Consider the following 18,913-nt stretch of genomic DNA (forward strand, 5'->3'; position numbering starts at 1 on the left):
TCATTCGGACGGACAATGTTTGCGTGAAATCTCACATCAACAGACGGGGGCACAAGGTCCAGGGCTCTGCAGGAGGAAACGACACGAATCTTTGACTGGGCCGAGTTCCACCTCCTGTCATTACGAGCAGAACACCTCAGCGGAACTCTAAACGTTACGGCCGATTGGCTCAGCAGGCAAAAGGTCCATCCGGGAGAATGGAAGCTTCATCCGGCTGTGTTCTCCCTTCTCCAGCGGCGGTTCGGCCCCCTCTCGCTGGATCTCTTTGCCTCCAGCCACAACTGCCAACTGCCTCGTTACTTCTCAAGGTACCTAGAGCCAACGGCGGAAGCAGTGGATGCTCTGACGACACCATGGCCAGACGGGCTCCTGTATGCCTTCCCGCCTATATCCCTTATAGGCAGGACATTGACAAAACTCCGACTCGAACGGACACGGATTTTACTCATAGCACCTTATTGGCCTCGCAGACCCTGGTTCTCGGACCTCCTCTCGATGTCAATGGCGGATCCTTGGACCCTCCCAATCAGGCCGGATCTTCTCTCCCAAGGTCCAGTTTGGCATCCGGACCCGAACTGGCTCAGCCTGACAGCCTGACTTTTGAGCGGACACAGTTGAATACTGCTGGACTTTCTCAAGGGGTCATAAACACTATTTTAGCGTCAAGGCGACCGTCAACTACTCGAATCTATCAGAGTACTTGGCGTGCTTTTTCCAGCTGGTGCACTTCTAAAGGTTTTTCAGCACCCCAAGCCACTGTACAGCACGTTCTACAGTTCCTATACAGAGGCATGACATTGGGACTCAGACCGAACACCCTGCATAGACAGGCCTCCACCATCTCGTCAATTCTGTCTGTCTCTTCATCGGCAGCACCCCTGGACACTCACCCGCTCATCAAACGCTTCTTAAGAGGAGCTACCCACCTCTCTCCAGCTGTACGTCACCATTTTCCATCCTGGAACCTCTCCAAAGTTTTGCAGGCATTACAGCGACCTCCATTTGAGCCTCTTGCCTCAGTGCCTCTAAGACTGTTGTCTTTTAAAGTCCTTTTCCTCGTGGCTATCACTTCCGCGAGGCAGATTTCGGAGTTACAGGCCTTGTCATCGGCCCGTCATCTCTGCGTATTCCATAAGGACTCTGTAGTCCTGAGGCTGGATCCATCGTTCTGTCCTAAGGTCAACTCAATCTTCCACAGTAGCCAGGACATTGTACTTCCATCCTTTTGTCCAAAGCCAGTCCATCCCCTCGAAAAGGCCTGGCATTCGCTGGATGTTAGGAGAGCGCTCAAAGTTTACCTCTCTCGCACCCAGGACATTTGACAGACAGACGCATTATTTGTATCCTTCCATCCGAGATCTTTGGGAAAAAAGGTGTCCAAATCCACTTTGTCCTGTTGGCTTCGAGCCTGTATTTCTCTTGCATATCAGTCACTTAATTTGCCAGTGCCGTCTAATATCACGGCTCATTCGACCAGGTCTGCTGCCACTACGGCGGCTTTCCTAACTAATGCTCCTCTTACAGACATATGCAGGGCGGCGGTGTCATGCCCGCCCGACCCTCAGGGTCCCGGGAACATGCATCAGGCTCAGACCCCCACCCTTAGGGAAATGAGACTGGAACCGAAAAGCTATTACTTCACCCTTGCCAAGGCTGTGTACGCTCACAACAACCCTGCAAGGTAGAAGGTAGGCTGCCACCACCCCTGTATACTGGTCCACTCAGAGCCAGGGGATCTCTGAGCCCAGAAGGTATATGAAACCAAGGTCCTAAAAGGCAAGAGTCACAGTTACACTCCTTGCCAGGCACCTCTGGTTTAACACTTAAAATCCAAGCTTTTAACTTCTTAACCCTCTTTGGTAGTGAGTGACTGAGGTTGGGTCAAAACACTGAATTTAGAACCACCCCTTCTCTCAAATGAACACACCAGGTTAAATAGAAGTAGCTTTATTAAAATATATAAGTGCACATATCATATAGCAGCAAGTAATCCTTTAAGACCATTCACCCAACAGGGGTTTAGGTTCTTACAAGAGAATTCATACACACAACAAGAAAATAATAAACTAGCTCACCTAACTACTTACATACGAGGTAGTTGGTTGCGTGGCACCTCTCCTAAGAGAGATGGATGTTCAACATAAAGCAATGGAACCAGACATAGGTTGCCTTCCCATAAGCAACCCCAGGAACCATAAGGCAGAAAAGGTTTGGAACTCTGGTGCCAGTCAGCATAGGCAGAGAACAGAGAACAAAAGCTATGGGTCCCTAGCCCTATACTTAAGGGAAAAAGATCCTAACGGTCCAGGATTAATTGACCAATCAGAAATTGACTGATGTAACTTTCTTCTCGATGTTTCTCACATTTTCGCGCCTTCAGGCCCCCCTCCCAACGGTGTTTTCCAACTGCATAGGCCAAGGATGACCTTGGGTGCCAGGCACTTGTTAATCAGCAAAGATAAACAGGTGCAGCTTATTAAGGCTTCTTCTAACCGTCTTCAGCTGGAAAAATGAAACTTAACTTTACAAATTGGCAAGGCTTGTCTTTTCTGACTGTAACCATCTCCCAGAGTCCCTTACTGGAGCCAAAGTGTTGTCAGCAGATTTTTAATAACTCATGACCATTACAGGTTCATGACACGCCCCTTTTTGGGAAGATGATGTCAGAACTCTGGATAGTTCTGCGTCATCGCCACAGCAACCAGGGATAAGGGAACAATAAAAAAAAATAATAATAATAATAAAAAAAATTCCACCAACATTACTCTATATACAACATATATTTAAAAAAAAAAGGAGAGAGAGAAAAAAAAAAGAAAAAGAAAAAAAAAAGAAAAAGAACAAATTAATACATTTTTAAGCAAGTGAGCTACTTCTTGACTTATGCCTTCTTAATATATACTAAATTACAAAATAACAACAAAAGGGGAAAAAAAATTAAGGGACCCCTAAAACACCCAAGAAAAAAAGACTTTATTAAAAAATAAAGAGATAGAATAAAAAATGGGGTGATCCAAAAACTGGTCCAGGTTCAAAAAAAAGGTCATAAGCCATAAATCTTATAAAAGTCCATAAAACATATTAAAAGCGTAAAAGAATAAAACAAGGTCTAAAAACAATCCAGAGGTCATCAGAGCCAGAAAATCAGTCCGTGGAATAGGCATGAATCAAATGTCAGTCAACTGGAACAGGTAACCGAGACAGGGCATCTTCAGCAACCTCCATAGCAGGAGTGCAAGTCAAAACCAGATGTTTCCTAGAAAAATATTGCTTCATCATATTCACATGGTATACTTTAGGTTTCTTATGGGATTTAGGGTCAATTAGCAGATAGTTGGTGTCGCTCAACTGGGCCTTGACAATCAAAGGGCCTTCCCAGGCCACCGACAACTTATTGTCTACTTGGGCCTTTAGTACCAAAACTTCTGACCCCTCAACAAAGTGTCTTTCTTTAGCGTGAGCATCATAATGGGCTTTCTGCTGTTGTTGAGCCTCCCCCAAATTCTCATGAGCGACAGCCAAAACATCTCTTAAGATATTCTGTAACTTCTGGAGGTAAGTTACTACCGACACAGGCATAGCTTCCAACCTTCCTTCCCACTCATTCTTGAGTAATGACAAAGGCCCCACCAGATCCCTTCCAAAAACTAGCTGGTTGGGGCTGTAGCCCAAGCTGGCAGAGGGAGTAGCCCTATAGGCGAACATCAGGAAAGGTAAAGCTACATCCCACTCTCTAGGATGTTCTAACACATACGCCCTTAACATTTTATTAATAGTGGCGTTCATTTTCTCACATAGCCCATTCGAGGAATGGTGACCAGCAGTCGTAATGTGATGTTCCATACCAGCAAGTTCCCAAAGTTTTTTAGTTAACTTAGCCACAAAACTCGGCCCTCGGTCTGACAAAATAGTCTTGGGAAACCCCCAACGCGAAAATAACTCTAACAAGGTTTTAGCAATGACTGGGGCAGTGATGGAACTCAAAGGAATAGCTTCAGCAAATCTCGTGGCAAAGTCAATTACAGTCAAAATAAATCTTCTCCCAGTCTTAGTCGGATTAAAAGGGCCGATCACGTCCACAGCCACTTGAGCAAAAGGTTCTGCCACAATCTGGGATACTTGTAAGGGTGCCTTAGGGTGATCACGCGCATACCCAAGTTGTTGACAAATATCACAGGATTTTACATATTCTTTAACAGTCTTAGCCACTAAGGGCCAATAAAAATGCTGGGTAACAGAAAACAAAGTCCGTTTCACACCCAGGTGCCCCGCAGTCACAACATCATGGGCCAGCCGCAATACATCCAGGCGAAAAGGTTTTGGCACAACTAATTGTCTGACTGGTTGCCAGTCCGTAGAATTCCCCCCAGGTACATGTTCTCGATAAAGCAAGCCTTTGTCCCAATAAAATCTCACTTTCACAGTCTCTGATAAGGCAGGAGGGCTTCTCTCGGCTTCTTCTCTGCAGTTTTGCAAACTCTCATCCTTCAGTAAAGCTGCCTTAAAGGCTTGGGAGCTGGCTGCCGGTAATTTACATTCCTCCGTCTCCCCCACACTGGGTTGAAAGGAGTTTTTTCCCTGTTGTTCGGGCAGGGTCCCAGCCCTCCCAACGGCAGCCCTCTCTTCCTCGCCACCCAGAGGCCATTTCTCCCCACAGTCTTCCATAGGTTGTGACAAAGTTTGAGACCTGGTAAGAGCGTTTATTTCCGCTTCACGTACAGTCTCTTGATGGCTTAGGAACAACAGATCAACTCCTATTAAAACATCCCATAAATGGTCATCCGAATGAACTATAACTCTATGGCGTCCAGTCCAGCCTCGGTATGAAAGCACCACATCAGCTACAGGCACTTGCACTGTCTGCTGGCCATACGCTGTGACCGCCACTTGTAACTCTGGAACATATTGCTCCGGCTTAACCAGCCGTTCTGCAATACTGGTAATTTCTGAGCCTGAATCGATTCTTCCCTTGACCTTAATACAGTTTACATATATGGATTCGGAAAACTGCGTTTGAACCCATTCTTTACATTCCGATGAAAGGGGTCCTGGAGAGTCTTTCTCTGGAAACAAACTATTCTTTACTCCTCCCTCTCGATCCCCTGACACAGTCTGTACAACACTCACCGGCAGGGCTTTAACAACTGGTCCACGAGGAGCCTCAGGACGGTCTTGTGAATTTGGGGCAGAAAATACAAAATCCGATTCTGCTCCTTCATTCTCCTCGGCTGACGACCATGAAGAAAGTTCAGGAGGTTCCGCTCCAGGGGACGTTAAGTCTCTCACGCGTGCAACTGGAGCAACCTTTGGGTTCTTCCTTCCAGCAGGATTGGGCTTAGACAAGGTTTTAGAACAGGAATTAGCTTTATGTCCAGTTTGCCCACATTTAAAACAAATTATTTCTCCACGGGGCTTCTCTTGCAATGCAGCCTCGGGCCGGGCGGAAGACACTTTGAAGTAGCCAGCAGGCCCCCCTTCCTCTTCCTTCGCCGGTTGCCCTGGTTTCTGCATACCTGCGGTCTCTCGCCTCGGCGGTTTCACAGGAACGTACTCCGGTCTCCGAAACAAAGTATACTTTTCTCCAGCTCTGTTTTTAAACATACGATCTGCTAGCATGCCTGCTTCAGTCAGAGAACGGGGCTGCTGGTCTCTGACCAGAGCCATCAAATCTCGAGGGAGGCGTCTGTAAAACAGTTCTTTTGCAAACAGATCTAAAACCTCCTCTCGGGTTACAGCCTCGGCTGTGTCAGCCCAACGTTCCACATTTCTGCCCATCCGTGCAGCAAAGGCTGAGAAGCTTTCCCGAGACTTCTTCTGGTCTGTTTCCAAATGCCGAAAACAATCCTCTGAAGTTAGCGCAAAATGAGACTTGGCTAAAGCATAAAAGTAGTCAAAATCATCTACATACTCCAGTGGCAAAGAGTTCAACAGTTCTCTCAACTCGCCTTCAGCATTAATGCGTAAAGCACTCATCCAGTACTTTTTAGGCACACCTTGATCTCTACAAGAGTGAGCAAAAACTTGGAAGAAAGTAAAAATATCATCTGTCTCACGAAAGGTCGGAAAGGATTTTTTATGGAGGTCTGGTCTTCCTCCTCGCGGTTGTTGCATCTCACGAGCAAAGCTTTCCCTACTCCGGCGATCTTCCTCCATAGCCTTGAACTGCAGGGACAACAGCTTCATTTGCTTAGCCAGGTAGCGCTGCATGCTCCTAGGCAGCTCTTCCTCATCCAAATCTGATTCCTCCTCATCTTCGCTATCCTCAGTTTGCTTAGACACAAACTCCTGGTCATCCACAGAAGGCTGAGGCATAAACGGCAGAGCAGCAGCGCCTTCTTCCAGCTGAACAAGCTGACTAGGCAACGCAGTGTCTGCCAGGAGCACATCCTCGGCTCCATTCTTTTGAGATCTGGTTTTTATCTTTTGCGACATTCTGCACTAACCTTACTACCCAAAGTAACAAACAATTGTGTCAGAAGTCTCTTTAAAATTTACAACTTGCTGCAATGCACTTATCTCACACAGCGTGTTCACTTAAGAGCAGGAATGGCTTCGATCCTCACCACTGCCAGCCATGTCATGCCCGCCCGACCCTCAGGGTCCCGGGAACATGCATCAGGCTCAGACCCCCACCCTTAGGGAAATGAGACTGGAACCGAAAAGCTATTACTTCACCCTTGCCAAGGCTGTGTACGCTCACAACAACCCTGCAAGGTAGAAGGTAGGCTGCCACCACCCCTGTATACTGGTCCACTCAGAGCCAGGGGATCTCTGAGCCCAGAAGGTATATGAAACCAAGGTCCTAAAAGGCAAGAGTCACAGTTACACTCCTTGCCAGGCACCTCTGGTTTAACACTTAAAATCCAAGCTTTTAACTTCTTAACCCTCTTTGGTAGTGAGTGACTGAGGTTGGGTCAAAACACTGAATTTAGAACCACCCCTTCTCTCAAATGAACACACCAGGTTAAATAGAAGTAGCTTTATTAAAATATATAAGTGCACATATCATATAGCAGCAAGTAATCCTTTAAGACCATTCACCCAACAGGGGTTTAGGTTCTTACAAGAGAATTCATACACACAACAAGAAAATAATAAACTAGCTCACCTAACTACTTACATACGAGGTAGTTGGTTGCGTGGCACCTCTCCTAAGAGAGATGGATGTTCAACATAAAGCAATGGAACCAGACATAGGTTGCCTTCCCATAAGCAACCCCAGGAACCATAAGGCAGAAAAGGTTTGGAACTCTGGTGCCAGTCAGCATAGGCAGAGAACAGAGAACAAAAGCTATGGGTCCCTAGCCCTATACTTAAGGGAAAAAGATCCTAACGGTCCAGGATTAATTGACCAATCAGAAATTGACTGATGTAACTTTCTTCTCGATGTTTCTCACATTTTCGCGCCTTCAGGCCCCCCTCCCAACGGTGTTTTCCAACTGCATAGGCCAAGGATGACCTTGGGTGCCAGGCACTTGTTAATCAGCAAAGATAAACAGGTGCAGCTTATTAAGGCTTCTTCTAACCGTCTTCAGCTGGAAAAATGAAACTTAACTTTACAAATTGGCAAGGCTTGTCTTTTCTGACTGTAACCATCTCCCAGAGTCCCTTACTGGAGCCAAAGTGTTGTCAGCAGATTTTTAATAACTCATGACCATTACAGGTTCATGACAGGCGGTATGGGCTACCCCTAACTCCTTTGTGAAGCATTATAAGATTGATCGCTATGCTTCAGCTGACGCCTCTTTCGGGAGACGTGTCCTGCAACACGTTATTTCTGATTTGTAACTCTCTAGGAATCCCTTCCTATTAGGGGGCTATGTTGGTACATCCCAATCTGATGGCAGGCTACCTGTGGAAAATGGTCCCTTGGACCCACCTGAAGGGTGATTTTCACAGGTACGCCTGCCATCACGTCCCTCCTTTGTGGGGGATTTCTGGGGAAATTTGTTCAGTATTTTGTATATAGTTCAACCTATATGTTTCGTGCTCTGTCTGATTTTCTTTAGTTAAAACCTATTCTCATGTTGCAAGTTCTATGATATTTGCTATGTATATTTTCTTTGCTGCTGGGGCTTTTGCCCTTTGGTTACTTTCAGATTTACCACTTCGGACTCGTCATCATGAAGACTGGAGTGGGAGGGGCTCGAGCCCCAGGTTTTAACTCTAGTGCATTCTTGCCTTCGGACGCTAGATGGCAGTACTACCCAATCTGATGGCAGGCATACCTGTGAAAATCACCCTTCAGGTGGGTCCAAGGGACCATTCTGCCCCATCCGTGGCCGTGTACTGAACCCCCTTGAAAATATATGATGGCGGAACTGCCAGTGACAGCTCAGGCAACCAAGCCTAAACAATCTAAGGCAACCAAGCACAAGCACACCAAAGCGGTTGCCAAAACCAAGCATATATCCAGCCACAGCACAACCAAGCGGGCACGCTATGTCTCTGTCCCGGTTTCTGAGGAGGCGGGCCAAGAACCATTAACAAATCTCTTTAATTCTCCGGCCGCATCCTCTGAGGAGGACTTTGCAGGGTTTCCTGACCAGCCAGCAGCCAGCTATCCTCCTCCCATATTACCTCCTAGGGCTCATTCATCTTCTCAGCCTGCTGAACTGCCCATATCTTTGCCTCTACAAGTGCAACCATCTCCCACACCAGGGCTGCAGCTGTCTCAGGAGTTCATATCGCAACTACAAGACATGCTGTCGTTCTTCTCTCAAACGCAGTCACAGGTCACTGCCATGCCTCAGCGGAGTGTTTGCAGACAACCCGATGATATGAGCCACTATGCATGCAATGAGGCAGATCCATCATGCTCTCCAAACTCTTTTGACATTGCCAGGGGCAGGTTTGTTGATGACGTTTCTTGTGGGGAGGATCCATCATTTGCTATGCAAGCCAAAGGAGAGGAGTGGAGTAATCAGTCGGAACAAGAGGAGGATACATCTTATCGCCTGTTTGATGCCTCCGATTATCAGCCCCTTGTTCGCAGAATATTGAACACCCTTGGTCTCCAATCTACACAGCCTGCAGCTACCACTCCCGCTATTAAAGGGGTCAGGGTCCTGAAATCCCCCACACCAGCAGAGCACTACCTTCCTGTGCCAGATCCTATTGCCAAACTGGCCAAGGACGAATGGTCTCACCCATTACAAACACGCCGTTTTAACGCCCTTGCGGATAAGCTTTACTCTTTGGCTCTGGATTTTACAAGTAGACTGGCCGTCCCCGGCATAGACGAGCCGATTTCCAGTCTAGTCTCTAGATCCCTTTTGCCGAGGGAAGGGGACTCACATTTAAACGACGCCACTGAGTGGAGGCTGGACTTTGCCTTACGCAAAAACCATGAGGCCACCGCTTTCTCCATGCGAGCCTCGGCATCAGCCTCCATCTTTTCCAGGGCAGCGATGATGTAGTTGGATGACCTGTTAGATGATCCTAATCCCAATCCTGTCTCTCTGAGGAGGTCACTGGTGAAATTACACAAGACGGCGGCGTTTGTGGCTGATGCCATCTTGGACGCAAATCAGCTGGGAGCAAGAACTATGACAGCTCAGGTAGTCGCTCGGCGGACCCTCTGGCTTCGTCACTGGCAAGCAGACTCTACACCCAGGGTTAACTTATCAAGGGCACCTTATTCGGGTTCATTACTCTTTGGCGAGGAAGCCCTAAAGGCAGTACTTGTTGACCCCAAGGATGCTCGGAAGCCTGTCTTGGCCACTGTCAGGAACGTTGATCGCAGGCCCTTCAGATGTTTCACCTCATACCGCACGACCCAGCCCTTTCGAGGAGCGCGGCCCGGGGGACGAGGCCGCGATTTCCGAACCAATGATTTCTGTTCCTCCAGGGAAGCCTGGAACAGACGTTTCCCAGGCAGAGGTCAGTACCAGGGACGCAGAGGTACCTCAACGTCATATCGGGGAGGGTCTCGCCAACACAGACAGTACTGATGCGATACCGGTTGGGGGCAGACTGCTTCTGTTTGGAGACCATTGGCTGTGTCTGACTCAGGTCGCCTGGATCAGAGATCTTTTTTGTTATGGCTATACACTAGAGTTTTGGGCAACCCCTCCAGACAGATTACATGCCTCTCCTTGTCCCAAGGCACCATCCAGGCACTGCATCATGCAGACAGTCATACATCACCTCTTGGACACAGCAGCAATAGAGCCAGTCCCTACAACAGAGAGGTCGGAAGGGGTGTACTCCCTCCTATTTACTGTGCCCAAACGAGATCTGTCATGGAGGGCGGTGTTGGACCACTCCATTACAGAAAGCCTTCACGAAGGAGACTTCCTGGCTTCTATCGACCTAAAGGAAGTGTATCTCCATGTGCCTATTTGCATAGCCCACAGAAAATTCCTTCGGTTTGTCTTCGGCCCCCAGCATTTTCAATATCGAGCGATGCCATTCGGTCTCTCATCTGCCCCGAGAGTATTTACCAAGGTGCTACTCATCCTAGTGGCTTACCTCCGGCTTCAAGGGGTGCATATCTACCCCTACTTGGACAATCTTTTAATACGGGCGAGTTCCAGGGAGCTGGCTCATCGCCATCTAAAGCTCACGCTCCATGTCTTGCAGACCTACGGCTGGCTAGTCAATTTCGACAAAAGCCATCTCCAACCAACCCAACGCCTACAACATCTAGGGGCTATGTTAGACACCCTGCAGGCGACGGTGTTCCTCTCTCCAGACCGCATAACCGCTATCATAGACATCACACGGTCTCTGATGAACCACGCAACCGCAGACGTCATGCTTCTAGCAAGGGCTCTCAGAATGTTGGTGTCCACCATCCATATTGTGCCATGGGCTCGAGCTCATACTCGCCAACTTCAGTGGGCTTTGTTACCGTTTCAGCAGGACATTGCCAGGTCCAATCATCGAACAATCCCCTTGAACCCCGCACTGTGTCTTTCATTCCACTGGTGGACAAGGGTCCAACATCTCACCCAGGGCACTCCGTTCAGAGAACCCCGCAGGACTGATATCACCACAGATTCCAGTCTCTGGAGCCCACTGCAACTCCCAGTTCGTTCAGGGGGTTTGGACCGCAGCAGAGCAGACTCAGAGCATCAATTGGCTGGAACTAAAGGCTGTCCACTTAGCTCTGCTCCATTTTCAGTCTCTGTTCCCCTTGGACCATGTTCTCATTCGAACGGACAACACGTGTGCAAAATCTCATTTAAACAGACAAGGGGAAACCAGGTCCCGTTCTCTGCAGAACCTAGCTTACCTCATATTTGACTGGGCAGAACAGCATCTTCAATCCTTGAAAGCAGAACATCTCAGAGGAATTTGGAATGTGACAGCAGACTGGCTCAGCAGACAACAGGTTTTTCTGGGAGAATGGAAACTTTATCCGACCATTTTCCATCTTCTCCAACGTCGGTTCGGCGTCTTCTCAGTCGATCCATTTGCCTCCAGTCGCAATTTCCAGCTACCCAGGTACTTCGCACGATACCTGGACACGACAGCGGAAGCGGTGGATGCTCTGTCACTACCATGGCCGGATGGCCTATTGTACGCCTTCCCTCCAATACCACTGTTAGCCAGAACCTTGAGGAAGGCGCGACGCGAGAGGGCCAAGCTGGTTCTGATAGCACCATTTTGGCCCTGTCGACTGTGGTTCTCGGATCTCCTTGCCATGTCAGTGACGGACCCTTGGATGCTCCCAGTCAGGCCAGACCTCTTATCCCAGGACCCAATATGGCATCAGGACCCCAATTGGCTCAACCTAACAGTGTGGCTTTTGAACGGGGACATTTGAGGGTCTGCTGGCCTCTCTGACGCTGTTATTGACATTATATTGGTCTAGAGACGACCATCTACCACTCGTATATATCAACATACTTGGGTGGCATTCTCCAGGTGGTGTCAGTCCCAGAACCTCGATCCTTCCCAAACCACAATACAACAGGTGCTGCAATTCCTTCATAGGGGCCTCATGATGGGGCTTAGACCCAACACCTTACGTCGACATGCGTCCACTCTGTCATCCATTCTCTCAGTGTCCTCCGCTGGTGCTACTATTGTCTCACATCCATTCATCAAACGTTTTCTGAGGGGAACCGCTCTACGCTCACCGGCTGTATTCCACCGCTTTCCCTCATGGAGTTTGTCGAAGGTTCTGCAGGCTTTACAACGCCCTCCGTTCGAACCCCTTAGGACTGTGCCTTTACGTCTGTTGTCATTCAAGGTCCTGTTCCTGATCGCGATCACCTCTGCGAGACGAGTTTCGGAACTGGGCGCATTGTCTTCTGCCCGCCATCTCTGTGTTTTTCACAAGGACTCTGTTGTGCTGAAGACTGATCCTTCCTTCCGTCCCAAGGTCAATTCAGTTTTCCATTGCAACCAGGACATTGTTCTTCCTTCCTTTTGTCCGAATCCTACCCATCCTCTAGAGAAGGCTTGGCATTCATTGGATGTTCGGAGGGCTCTCAAGACCTACCTGTCTCAGACCCAGGATATACGATGAACTGAGTCTTTGTTTGTATCCTTTCATCCACGTTCTATGGGGCATAAAGTAGCTAATTCCACCTTATCCCGCTGGTTGCGCACATGTATTACGTTAGCTTATGAGTCCCTTAAGCTTCCTGTTCCATCTAAAATAACGGCTCATTCCACTAGATCAGCGGCCACTACGGCTGCTTTTGCTACCAACGCTCCTGTTGCTGATATTTGCAGAGCTGCTGTTTGGTCTACCCCACATTCGTTTATAAGGCATTACAAAATAGATCGGTATGCCTCTGCCGATGCCTCTTTTGGCAGGCGAGTTTTGCAACAGGTTCTTAATGATGATTAGGATGGGGGTGGTCCCTCCCTGTTATGGGCTGCTTTGGTACACCCCGCTTGATGGCAGTCCTCCTGTGGAAAATGGACCATTGGTCTCACCTGAAGGGTGATTTTCTTAGGAGGACTACCATCACGACCCTCCCAGTTGGAGGATACCTAGATATTTTTCTGGGGTTTTTATATATTCTTGTTACGCTATTATATTTAGATTTACTAGTGAAGTCAAGACTGCTATTACTGTTATATTGCTATGTTAGAGTCATATTATTATGAATATTGCTATTGTGTTATGTTCTTGCTGGTAGGCCCGTTGGCCTTTTTTCCTGCATTTTTAGATCTCTCTCTTTGGACTCACTGCGAATGAACTGGAGAGTGGGAGGGGCCTGATGCCCCTAGTCTTGACTTCAAAACATTCTTGCCTTTGGGCGATAGGTGGAGCTATGTTACCCGCTTGATGGCAGTCCTCCTATGAAAATCACCCTTCAGGTGAGACCAATGGTCCATTTTCTGGATCACCGAAGATGGATTGTAAAGACACATCTTGGTAGCAATTTTGCTCTGTTTAAATATTTATTATATTTAATTTATTTGTTTTGTCTCAAAGTGATTTACAATTTTTAACAAGTATCCAATACTAAAAGATAAAAGAACATTATTAATTAAAAGTGCTCATCCTACAATAACCTAAAAAGAACACATTCTACCCCACTCAAAAGATGAATACCAATTAAGAAGAAAATGCCTCAGTGAATAAAAATGTCTTCATCTGGCACCTAAAGATTGATTCACTAATAGTAAAAAAAAGTTGTGGTTTAAGAATGTACCTATAACCAACAGATACTTCTATCAAACTTTTAAAAGCAGGGAAATTGGGTAACTCTAGTGAATGCACCAGGGGAGCAGGAGACCTGACCTCCTCTCCGAGATATTGTACTGCCCAACAAATTTGTCAAAATGCAAACACAATTTGGGTTGGTCTTCCACAGTCCAATCCACTTCCTGTGTAGCTTGGAAGAATTTGGTAACATGGGGATTGGAAGGGGAGGGGGAGGGGAGGGACAAAAGGGAGGGGAGGGCAGGTTTGATCATTTGCATACTTACTGACATCAGTGGGATTTACTCCCGTGCAATCATGCTTGAAAATGAAATGGATTGCCTTCAAGTAGATTTCAACTTATGGCAACCCTATGAATAGGGTTTTCATGGTAAGCGGTATTCAGAGGTAGTTTACCATTGCCTTCCTCTGAGGCTGAAAGGAAGTGACTGGCCCAAGATCACCCAGTGAGCTTCATGGCTTTGTGGGGATTTGAACCCTGGCCTCCCAGGTCATAGTCCTAGGATAGGTAAAACTGACCTTGGGAAGGGGGAGGCCGGGGGGGGAGGAGGAACAGGAAGGACCGAATGGGGAGGGGAAGGGAGAGGTGAAGGAAGGGAGAGGGAAGGGGATAGGAGGGAGGGGAGGGGAGGGCAGGTTTGATCATTTGCATGCTTTTTGAGTTCAGTGGGATTTACTCCTGTGCAATCATGCACAGGATAGGGGAAACTGACCTGGGGGAGGAGGAGGGCGGGGAGGGGGAGGGGAGGAGATTGGATGGGCAGGCACTGGGCAGAGAGGAAACCCCTTTCCTTTCTAAAAGGAAAACATTGTGAACAGTATCATTCTTTTTCAGGGTTTCCCCCACCTTTTTATTCTACAGCAGGCACATGTAGCCTCCCACCCAAATTTCAACCAAAGCTGTCCCTGGCCACATCCACACCAGACCTTTATTTCACTTTAGGCAGCCATGGCTTCTCCCAAAGAATCCTGGGAAGTGTAGTTAGTGAAGGGTGCTGAGAGTTGCTAGGAGATGCCCTGTTCCCCTCACAGACTTCAATAAGAGTGACTGACTGTTAAACTTCTCTGGCCACTGGAGCTCTTTCAGTGGAATAGTGTCTCCTCTCAGCACCCTCCACAAACTACACTTCCCAGGATTCTCTGGGGGAAGCCATGACTGTCTCACATGAAATCAAAGTCTGGTGTGGTGTGGCCCTCTGATTAGGCAAGCCCAGCAGCTGTGAGTCTGGCTTTTAGAACACTGACGGTTCTTACTGAGCGTGCTCACCATTGTCATTGAATTCAAGCCAAAATTTCTTAAATTAATTAAAAATCAGCCAGTCATTTTTTAAAACGTTTAAACTGCAGAAGATTCAGGTCAGATTATGGGGCCAGGTTAATAATAGGATTACAGGTACTCTGTGAACGTGGCTGATTTTTAATTAATTTAAAAACAGATTATGAGAACTCTTGACAGAAAAAAGTCCAAAAGTGGTCTGGTTTTTCTCTCTCTTTTTACAATTTGAACTCTCTGACTGTTTTGTGTATCACCATGAAAATGTAGAGGGTTGTTAAGCAAGCGTTTCTGAGTTCAGGACTACAAATTTTGTAAGGTGTTGTTTTGAAATGAGTTTATGGGAAGGATCAGAATGGCATGGGGTGTATTTTCAATTTAACATTGCGGAATGTGAAAAATCCATGCAGACTATAGTATACAGCCACTCTCGTGTGCCAGGCATACCTTTTGGGAAGAGCATTCCACAGTCAGAAGGCCAACACTGAAAAAGTCCACTCTTATGTTGTAATCCTCCACACTTCCCTTGGAGAGGGCACACAAAGAATGGCCTCAAATGACGAACGCAGAATCCGAGTAGGTTAATGTGGGGAGAAGTGGTCCCTAAGGGATTAGGGTCCTGAGCCACATAAGGTTTTATAGGTCAAACCAGCACTTCCAATTGAGCAAGAAACTAATTACCTTATGGGTCAGTGATAAGAGTTGACTACTGCTTATTAACTGGGTTTTGATCTGTAGGGTACCACAGGGTTTCATCTTGTCCACAGTGCTCTTCAACATCTCAGTTTAACCATGGGGGGAGAGAGTTCAGCAGTTCTTCTCAATATACTCATGTCACCTTGATTACTTTTAGTTCCATCAAATCCAGAAATAGTTGTTTGCTCATTTAATTAATGACTGCACATAGTTAAGGACTGGATGAGCACTAAGAAGTTGAAGAAGTTATTCCAGACAAGATAAAGGCCACGATGGCCGGACAATCTAGGACTAGAAAGATGTTGGTATTACCTCGCCTAGATAGGGTTACATTGTTTCTAAATGAGAAGGTGCACTACTTGAAAGCATTTCTTGATCCTGTGTTACTGTTGCATTCTGAGGTGATGATAGGAGCCATGGATTATTCCAGCTTGGGGGAGGTGAGCCAGCTGCAATTATTTCTCTAGTGGGCACTAGGACACCACCAAATAGGATGGTGTTCCTACTTTTGCTTGAGGCAGGGAAGCACACTCCACAGGGAGCTCTCTGTTACCCCTCCTTAGAGTATCAGTTCTTTTTCCTCCGTCACTTGAAGCAGGCCTATATTCGCCTTGTGCTCTTATTCTGACCTTGTTCTGTTTGTTCTTTATTAACTGTAGTATTGTATTTTGTATGTCAGTTGTATTTTTGAGAGTTTAGTGTTTTTTCCACTCAGAGACTGTTATTTACTTCAGTGTCCTTCTGTCTCTGTACCTCTTTCCTATTTAATGAATTGTGGGCATTGATTTTGCTGTTTTTCTGTTTAAAGAAAAAGGGGGGGTCTCTGCTTGTGACCTCCTTAGCCTTTCCTGCCCTTTTTTACGCATCCCTCAGCTGCTTGTATTATGCTTTCCTGCTACTGGTGACATGCCAAAGGCACTTAAAAAGGGATCCACTGTGTCCTCAGCAGAGGTGTGGAGAGTGACGGCTTCAGGCTTGGCGAGCGTGGTAGTGCAAACCGCCACAACCAGTGAGCAAATAACGAAGCAGAACAAAGCAAGGCCCTGGTGCACAGGGAAGCAGCAGCCATTTTGAGCACCAAGGCAGCAGACAGTTTGCACAGCCTGAATGGCACCATGGTAGCAGTGGCATTGGCAGGCAAAAAGAGTGTGCATCGCAATGGCCAAACGGTGGTGGTAGGCAGAGGATTTGTCCTTTATTTGATATAAAATAGCCAATCTACCTTCTCAGTGACCAAGGAGCCAAATTTGGAGGTTGCTTCTCTTTACATTGAATGCTGACATTTTGTTGTTGTTGTTATATGCCTTCAAGTCAATTACTACTTATGGCGACCCTATGAATCTTTTGGATATGTTCATAGGGTTTTCATGGTAAGATATATTCAGAGGTGGTTTTTTACCATTGCCTTCCTCTAAGCCTACGGCACCCAGTATTCCCAGGCGGTCTCCCATCCAAGTACTAACCAGGCCTGACCCTGCTTAGTTTCCAAGATTAGACGCAATCAGGCGTGTTCAGGGTAGTATGGCCGTAGGCCACTGTCATTTTACAGTAAATTAAAGAGGCTTTCATGACAGGTATTTCTACAGAATTGGCAGTGGTCAGGCAACCTGCTCCACAGAGTACCTTACATTCAGTTGCCAGCCCAGTATTCCTAGCCAACCTTTCTTGATGGGGTCTCCTTGCTTCCCTGACCCCATGCTGTGCCTAGGGGTCAAGTGAGGAAAATTTCTGTGGTAACAAGACCAGAACAAGAGTATTAGAATATTGAGAGAGGAGAATGGAGGGAGGGGTTGAAATTTGATGAGCTTTTTCAGCAACATTATTTAATGAATATTATTTTTGCCTTTGTTATGCGAGGCCTTCGCCTTAGATTTACAACCTAAGCATTTAACTCCTGTGTTTAGTGGAGCCTTGTCTTGACAGTTCCAATACCCTGTTCAGCCTCACAGAAAGTCCTGATAGCAGGATAGCCATTTGGGGGCAGCATCAATTCAGTCCCAACATACTGATGTGTGCCATGGTATTGGATATTTTTATTCCAAATAGATATATAATAGCGCCCCACTCATATGGCAGGTCCTGTTCTGGATCGCCGCCATAAAGTGAAATCCGCCGGAAAGCAGAACGCATTGACTAACATTGCCTAAAATGGCACCCAACACACGAAAAACACCGTAAAAGTGGAACAAGTGCTGTAGGAGTGGTGCCTTTCTGCAATTGACAACCGCTGTATTGGTGGAATGCTGCACAGCGGAGCGCTGCACAGCGGGACCCTGCTGTAGTTTCCCTTGTTCTTGTTGTCATGCCTAACGATAATCAGAGTTTGTTAGCAAAAAGGGTGTGAATTAGGGATTTGGAGGATTACATTTATCACTTAGGAGTTGATACCATAAAGGAAAGACCCACTTCAGGGGGCAAGTATCTCCTTCCTCCATGTTTTCCAGTCCTGAAATTCTGGCATTTAAGGTCAAGGAGTGGGGACTTTTGAATTTTGTGGAGTAAACACTGCAGAATGAGCATATGGCATATCAGATTTCGGTTATCTGAACCTCCAGAGTGCTCCTACTGTGTTGAGGGGTTACAAGGAGATTCCCTCAAACCTTATTAACTTAGACGTTAATTGTATCAAAGGGTGAAATATATAGTGATGAACTGAAGGAGTTCAAGGTTTACTTCTATGGAGAATGTTGGTCATTTTACTCCTCAGGACAGACAGGAAGGTGAATTGTCTGGGCAGAGAAATGGGAGTCTGCCTGTAGCTGAGGATTCCCCCAGATAACACACACTCTTTTTTCTGAAGGTACTAGAATTTCAAGATCTAAATGTTTTTCTTTAAAGAGCTACCTCCCTCTCTTCAGGCCTGGCAAAGTCAAGGGAGCATTTCTGAGGGCAACAACAGAGGAGTTTGTTGACTTCTGTAGAGGGTCACAGTCAGATGATGAATAAATTAAAAAAATGCCTCAGGAGTTCATGAGGATTTCAAAAAGTTTTCTTTGGAATGGCTCTGTGATTTTTATTTGGAAGCATTGTCAAGGGCAGTAATTAAGAGACCCTGTTCACTCATCTAAATAGCTAGTTTGTAGGAGGAGGATAACAATAATACTTCATAAATACAATAACAATAATATTAAATTGAATTACCTCATGAATTTATGAGGAGTTGAAGGATTCTCCAAGTCAGAGGATGCCCGTGTAGTTACCCAGTGGATAAAACTAAAAAGGTGAGTTTGTCTCTTTTCAAGTTCATGAGGATTCTGAGAGCCATTAAAAAGGCATCACGGCATCGCTTCTTTAATCAGGTTTTTACTTCA

The 18,913-nt window shown here is 46.6% G+C and overlaps 1 protein-coding gene and 1 pseudogene across 7 annotated transcripts in view; one reads left to right on the forward strand and one right to left on the reverse strand.

Moving 5' to 3' along the window:
* STXBP5 (syntaxin binding protein 5) overlaps positions 1 to 18,913 on the forward strand; it is a 251,237-nt gene that overhangs the window by 149,158 nt on the left and 83,166 nt on the right. The window lies entirely within an intron of this gene.
* Positions 17,017 to 17,135, reverse strand: LOC133384771 (5S ribosomal RNA; annotated as a pseudogene).

This window comes from Rhineura floridana, chromosome 4, assembly GCF_030035675.1.
Source record: "Rhineura floridana isolate rRhiFlo1 chromosome 4, rRhiFlo1.hap2, whole genome shotgun sequence".
In the NCBI taxonomy this organism is placed as follows: Eukaryota; Metazoa; Chordata; class Lepidosauria; order Squamata; family Rhineuridae; genus Rhineura; species Rhineura floridana.